Raw genomic sequence first — 7,781 nt, 5'->3', positions numbered from 1 at the left:
AACGATGTACAAATGCGCTTTACACAATTGATGTGTGTATGGATTGGGATAACAGTTGTATGAGCCCCTAATAAAATGTTAAAAAAAAAATATTCTGTATGTATTTTGAACCATATTTCAAAGGTGTGCATAATCCACAAACAAAACGTTTTAAAGAATAAGACAAAAACCATAAAATAAGCTTTCAAAAATGAAGCAAATATTGAAATTAAACAGAAATGTCCACATATATCAAATTGAGATGATACCATTTATAATAACAATTTTTCTTTTTAAAGACAAAATGTTGATAAAGCATGCTAATTAAAAGGCAATATAATTATGTAAATAAAACCAAGTCATATGTTTTCATTGTTGTTAGTAGGTGCAGTCAAGTTGCTCCTCACTCAGACCAAGTCCATGTACAACAGAAAGAAGTGCTGTTCAGTCCTGTGCCGTCTTCATAAACTTGCTATGTTTGAGCCAATTGTTGTGTTATTCCCTCACACTGAAGGTCTTTCTATCTTTCACAAACTCTCTAACTTACCAAGCATGATATTCTTCTCCAAGGACAGGCCCCTCCTGCTACCATGTCAAAATATACAAGACAAAATCTCCCTAACCCTTCTTCTAAACAACATTCTGGTTATACTACTTGTTATTCTGGCAGTTCATGGCGTACATAATATTCCTATCCAATTGTAATTTAGTCTTCATATTTAGAAAGTTTCATATGAAGGGGATGCAAATAGTTTGTGGAAAAATTCCATGATCCTTTAATTCAATTTTCTATATACCTTTTTAAGCCCTTGTACATTTACCAATACATTAGGTTTTTCCAAATTAATTTAACTCTTAATTCAGTAGAAAATTAAAAATATATCTGATGAATGTTTCCTCTACCTGGAAATGAATTTGATTTACTTTTCTAATTCATTGTTAAACTTAAACACCAATATAGGTATTTTCTTAGTATATTTTCCATGAAATTAATGGAGGATATGATTAAGATTGCAGTGACATTTAGCTCTCTCACTTTCTAAATCATGACCTTTTCTTCCCTGAGATATGAATTTACATTGAGTTCTGTGTCTGTTACATGTTAAGAGTTGGAAGAAGAGTAATTTCACATTTTTAGCAGCATACCATTATCTCCTTCCATTGCCTTAAAGACCACAAGAGTCAATGTTACTAAAGACAGTTATTTTCATTCTAGTGTAGTTAATATAATAATTATTGTCTATCAGTATATTTAGTAAGAATCCTTCAAGGCACAGTGGGTATGCTCTTAGCAGATCACCAAAAGGTCAGTGGTTTCAGCCTACCAAGAGAAAGATGGTATAGTGTGCTTCAGAAAGATGACAGTCTTAGGCACAGTCAGTTTTTCTCTAATCTACAACGTAGCGATGAGTTAGAATTACCTCTATAGTAATTGACTTGGCTCTTTTGTTTCATATATTTAGCATTTGTTTTGAATGAATCTTCAAACAAAAACGTTCATAGATATAAATGACCTTGCACATAATATAGTTAGACAAAGGAGTAGATAAAGTTTGATACACTTTTCCTACTTTTAATTTGGACATCCCAGAATATCCCAGAAGAGATATTTCTGTACCGGATTGATTTTGTACAGTCAGATTTATGTAATTTTTGTTTATTTATGTTTCCTGCCTATTGCCTATTCTGACTAAAGTTATTCTGACTAAGGTACTTTGGAATTATTAAAGTTGTATTCTTTTATGCTGTTACATGTATACATTTAATTATTAAAACAGATCTAGTTCTCTAAATATCCTTCTCTTTATCTAGACTTTCATTGTTCCAGTTTAGACACATACGATTCTTTAACTTTTTATTCTTTTCTTTTGACTATTCTTTGGATATCATTTCCAGATCACAGGTTGATAGTGGAAAACCATAACTACATTGAAGTGAGAATACAGATAGCTACTTCACTTTCTCTTAATTCTCCCACTTAGTACCTGGAACTCTGATCAGTCATTTTTATTTAAATCCTTGCCTTAGGAAAATTATAAGCTATCGTGTTCAAAACAGTTCTAGGTTATTCACAAGTAGTGAGAACCAAAAAATTTCAATCCATATAGCCTTACATCTCACTCTCACAACCATCTCTCCATAGGATCACTCATACTGGTAACAGAATACAACTGCCCCTGTGGGATTCCAAAGCAATAAATCTTTTGGGGAGCCAAATATATCATCTTTCTTCCACAGATCATCTGGTTAGAACTGCTGATTTCATAGTTAATAATCCAACACATAACCCACTATGCCAATGGGGCTCCATAATCTTAGATAGCATGTATTTCTCAGAATTTAAATGCCATGGCAGATCTAGAGTAGACAAAATTATGAAATGATCTTGTTTTTAACTATCAGTGAGTCGATCTCTGACTAATAATGTGAAAGGTTGACAGCAGAACTAAACATTGCTCACTCCTGTGATCACCCCTATCATCAGTTGAAGATCCGACCATTGGATGATATTAAGATTTCCATTGACTGAACTTTGAAAGTAGGTCATGGGACCTTTATTCCTAGATTAACTCAGTCTAGAAGCTCAGTTGAAGCCTGTTCAGCATCAGAGAAAATATGTCAGGCAGGAAAAGCATTAACTGGAGATTAAGTCTAGTCTCTGGCATTGATTATGGTAATTCTATTTCTAATCAAAAGTTGCCACCCCCCTAAGACATAATGTGCAGTATTGATAACCTTTCCTGGAAATCATAACCTTTCTCTCACTGAATCTGACTTAAAGAAACACTCTTGAAGGAGAGTATCAACTCCTTTTGACTTGCAACTCACTTAAAAGGACACAAATGGCTCTGTTAAATAAGACTATCCTCTGCTTTTTAACTCTTGTTGATAAATATCTTGGAAGTACTAAGGTAAATATTAATTAATTTTTCAATGAACACATTAAAATCTACTGTGCCAAGCTTATTGCAGCCATTTGGCATCAAACTCTCTTGAATGTTATTGCTGATGATGGTGTGTTTGCATATATATTTGTAAAGCACTAAAAATGATCCAAAGACCTTTCTATATATATTATTCTATATGTCTGAAAGTATCTTGTATAGACCATCTGACTCTGTAAAGTAATTTATTCTCTGAGATCTTGCTTTCCTTCTTTGCCTTTTGTTGCTGACATGTAAAGACCAGCCATTATACCTTAGAAGTCTTCTTGTAATCTTTAACTCCAGATACTGCTCATTTCACGAGGTGTGTAATATAAACTTTGTGATGCCAATTGAATGAATTGTCTCTTGAGACTTAAGGTTCTAAGTTTTTAAAAGAAGTGAACTATTCTCCAGAGATATTTATTTATACCTGAGAGGTATGTGTAACTATATTCGTTATTACTATATGAGTACATACACATAGCTGTACATATAGATACCTTTGTCTGTAATTATATATGCACTCACCTATGTGAGTATACCTATATATACATGTATGCCTATACACCTACATCTGTGACTATACATTTATTTTGGGGGGTCATATTATTGCATCATTATAACATTATATGTCATATTTATTGCAGACATACTTTTCTCGTGGAGGCTTACTTAGTGGCATGTTTTACTTTGGCTAAGGTTTCCTTAGTACGCCTACAATCTGTGCTACTTTTCCCATCCCTTAAAATAAGAAGTGTCTATCTTCTAAAGGAAATTTAAAACTAAAACTCAAATAAGAGATCCCAGGTGGCCTAGTGGGTCATTAGTTGGGCAGTTAAGGGCAAGGTGAGCACTGCGAGACAAACAGCTTCACCAAAGAAGATTAGACGTTCTGCTCCCATAAAAATTTACAGCCTCAAAAATCCACAGGGGGACTTCTAAATTATCTATAGTGTCACTATGGGTCAGAATTAAGTGGATAGAAATGAATTTGATTCTTGATGATCTAAAGAGTGGCCCTACCTCCCAACCATCTTTAAATTGTCTTCTTATGTATGTAGGCTCACACAATATTCCTCCATATGTGATTGCTTCATATCACTTAAAATTATGTCTTCCAAGAAAAAGAAAAGCTTGTCTTCCATATGCATCCATGCCATGATATGGTTTTCAGATTCATCATTGTCCTTTATAATTATGTAGTGTTCCAACGTTTGTATCCTATTCACCACATTTTGTTCATCCATACATTCTCTTTATTATTGTGAATAATTCTTCAAAGAACATAGGTGTGCCTATGTTTGTTTGTATCACTTCTACTAGGTCTCTGGTGTTTATAACTTGGAGTGAAATTGCTGTGTTGTTTTAGTTGTTTCTCTGAGAGTCCTTTCTCATACAGAGTAATCCTATATACAACACAACAAGCATAGTCCTACATCAGCCTCACAATCATTGCTCTGTTCTGGCCAGTGTTACATTTGTTTCAATACATTGAGTCAATCCACCTTGCTGAAAGTCAGCTTTAAAAAAAAAATTCCACTGAGTCTCTGTCTCTCACCAAGTATGATGTTCTCCTACAAGGATCTGACCCTTTTGAAAGCAACTCTAATAAAAAAGATAAATCGAATGATACATTTAAGTGAAGAAAGCATCCGTATAATCTTCATCCAGTAAGCCTAAATGAATGAAAAAGAAAAGAATAAAGTAAATGTAGATTTTTAAGCCTAATTCTAAAATAATCAAATGGATCCCTGGTAGGTTATGTTTTGGACTTCTAACTACAATATCAGCAGACCAAAGTCATTAGTGGAAAATAATTAGACCATTTTCTCTCTTAAAGATGCATCATCTCAGAAACTCAGAGGGGCAACTTTGCTATCTCCTAAAGGGTCAACATGAGTGAGAATCAACTTGATGACAGTGGTCTAAGATCATAAGAGTGAGGCTATGCATAATACTACAGCCCTCAGAGTTTCTTAGTTGTGTAAGTGTGATCATCTCCCTCATCTTTTCATGCTTCTTTTAACTGATTTTTATCTTAAGTATAGCATATACCTCCATGCTATGTCCATTACAGGAATGCTGTACCTTTATGTATTTATATCAAAATCTAGAATATATAAATAACTTTAAGAAGGAGAATTTCAAGCTCGTACTGTCATATTGGATATTGGTTACATTGATGGAAGACTAGAAAGTATGATTTAGAAGTACATATGGAAACTAAGTTAATGAGGGATATAAATAATTAATTTATCAACATCTCTATTTTTTAAATGTCTTCAAAAAGTCAATCAGGGAGAAGAAGATAATGGTTTTACTGGACTTTGGACCCATCATCCCATTCAGTAGGAGATTGGACTCTTGGATGATTTTTGGAAGAAAATCGCCACAGCTTTTTACCATAAACGGTTGAAATACTTCTTAATAAAACTGTAGCTTATAGCATTTTAAGGTATGAAATCACATCTGACATAGTGTAATCATATTTTGGAACTGACAAAGGTCAAATAATTACTGCTTTTGATATCAGGCAGATATTTAATACAAAACAAATTAATAATTGAAAAAAAACAAGGAAGAGGATGATCTGCTATAATATACATGTAAAGTTTTAAAGTGTAAGAGACATATACATAATCAAAAGCTATTTATATTTGAGATAGTTAAAATGTATTGTGCCACCCTGGCCGATAAACACATGTGGGGTTAATTGAAGGGTGGAGAGATAAAAGGTTCAGTGAGCCTCACCTTTTGAGTTCTCGGGTCACTTGCTTTTTGATGGTTGGACCAGGGTGCAGCTGCCCTAGCCAGTTCTCTGCTTCATCTGGCAAGACATTCCTGAGGAGAAGCCACATGGACTTACCCCGATGCGGCCCTGGGTGCTTGAACAGCCACGTAGAGACCCCTGCCAATGCTGAGATGCTTACACATTCACTGATTCGGGATTTCTTCTGCAGTCGGCATCATTGCATGTTTTTTGTGAGATGGAGGAGGACTTTGTGGACTAGTGTCTGACATATGGGCTAATGTTGGACTTGTGAGCTTGGGCAGCACTGGGTTGGGATATTTTCTTGATGTGCACTTACCCTTTGCATAAAACTCTCTCTTATACATATGAATTTCTGTGGATTTGTTTCTCTAATGTACCCAGACTAACAGAATATTGTATATTTTTCTATGGACATAAAAATGTACACAAAGTTACAATGATGTACAGGAAATGTGTTGCAACAGCTAATTTTAAGGAGAGAAATGGAAAAGGAGGATACAGTTTAATGTCCAATATCAAACATTCAAGTACTCAATATAATATTCACATAGCAAACTTTCTAAGAAGTCTTTTGACTCATTTTAAAGCTATTTTAGTTTTTTTGGGGGAAAAAGTGCAGCAGTAATATACAAGTGAATCTCCACTCTCCATGGACCAGGAATGTGAAAAACCTTGCTATCATGCAGATTGCATTAGAAAATGGATTGTTGCAGATGCAGCTAGGTTAAAATTTAGCATCCTATTATTTGATCTTCCTTATGACATATTTAAATTTGTTCTATTATTTAATATTTCCTAATTTATTTTCAATTGAGTTTTTTTAATTGTTTACTTGGTTATTGTTATTTTTCAACATTTTTCTGTATATGAAATACAGGATCAATCAATTTATAGAGGTAGTAACTGGATTAATGCTTCCTTAGGGGTACAACAGGACAGGTTTGGGGAAATTAAGGAGCAAAAGAATGAAGAAAATGTAAAATTGAGTGGGATAATGATTGTATAACTATTCTTGAAGTGACTGACAATTGAATTGTGTGATATGTGAATTATATGCAATTAAAACTGTTTTCAAAAAGATAAAATGTGCCCCTCCCACCAGAAGAATTTATTTCAGAGGACAGCACTGAATCTGCAGCTCAGGGAAAGGGACATATCTGATCAGAGCACATGGGAACAAATGAAGGGAGAGGAAGAGAGAGTGGAGCATGTTCCTCGTCCACCAAGCCTTGAGGACAATATTCCCGCTCAGAGCAGCCAATCCACAGAGAAGACCATATCACCCGACCCACCATAAGACAGGAAATCTCTCACTGACCCATTGCCCTACAGAGGACAACACTGGAGACACAGTGTGGGAATTCCACCCAATCTGATTCCACAACAATGAGGCAAAACACTAAGGGCATGCAACAGAACAGCAAGGGAAACAGAGCAACAAAGTCCCCAGGAATACCAAAAGTAGACTTTGGGGGCAGGAAACGGCACCCCATTGGACTCAACCCGAAAACACTCCTAAAGGCCAACAAACAGTCTTTGAACTAACTACAAGCTTTTCTTTTTTGTTGTTGTTGTGTTTGTTTGTTTTTGCCATTGGATTCTTGTTGTTTTGTTTCCTTTCGTTGCTTGGTTTTGCTCTGTCTTGTTTTTGTGTATGTTATTATCTCCGCACATCTGTCTAAATAATATAGGCTGGATGAACAATCTGGAGGAGAAAACAACGGGACCGACAGTTCCAGGGGGGACATGGGAGAAGGGGTGGGGGTGGGGGGGAAGGAAGTGGTGTTAACAAGCCCAGGGACAAGGGAATAACAAATGATCCAAATCAGTGGTGAGGAGGGTATAGGAGGACTTGTAAGCTATGAGCAAGGGTAATATAAACGAAAGGAATTACTGAAACCGAAATGAAGGCTGAGCATGATATTGTGACAAGAGAAAGTAAAAGGAGATAGAGGAAATAGCTAGGAAGCAAAGGGCATTTATAGAGCTCTAAATATATTTATAGGCTTAGTATTAAGGTAGCAGATGGACATTGGGCCTCCACTCAAGTACTCCCTCAATGCAAGAATACTTTGTTCTATTAAACTGGCTTTCCATGATGC

The sequence above is a fragment of the Echinops telfairi genome, unplaced genomic scaffold, assembly GCF_000313985.2.
Source record: "Echinops telfairi isolate 266 unplaced genomic scaffold, ASM31398v2 ScPeMD7_3509;HRSCAF=4178, whole genome shotgun sequence".
NCBI classification, from domain to species: Eukaryota; Metazoa; Chordata; class Mammalia; order Afrosoricida; family Tenrecidae; genus Echinops; species Echinops telfairi.
This window is presented reverse-complemented; position numbering follows the sequence as displayed.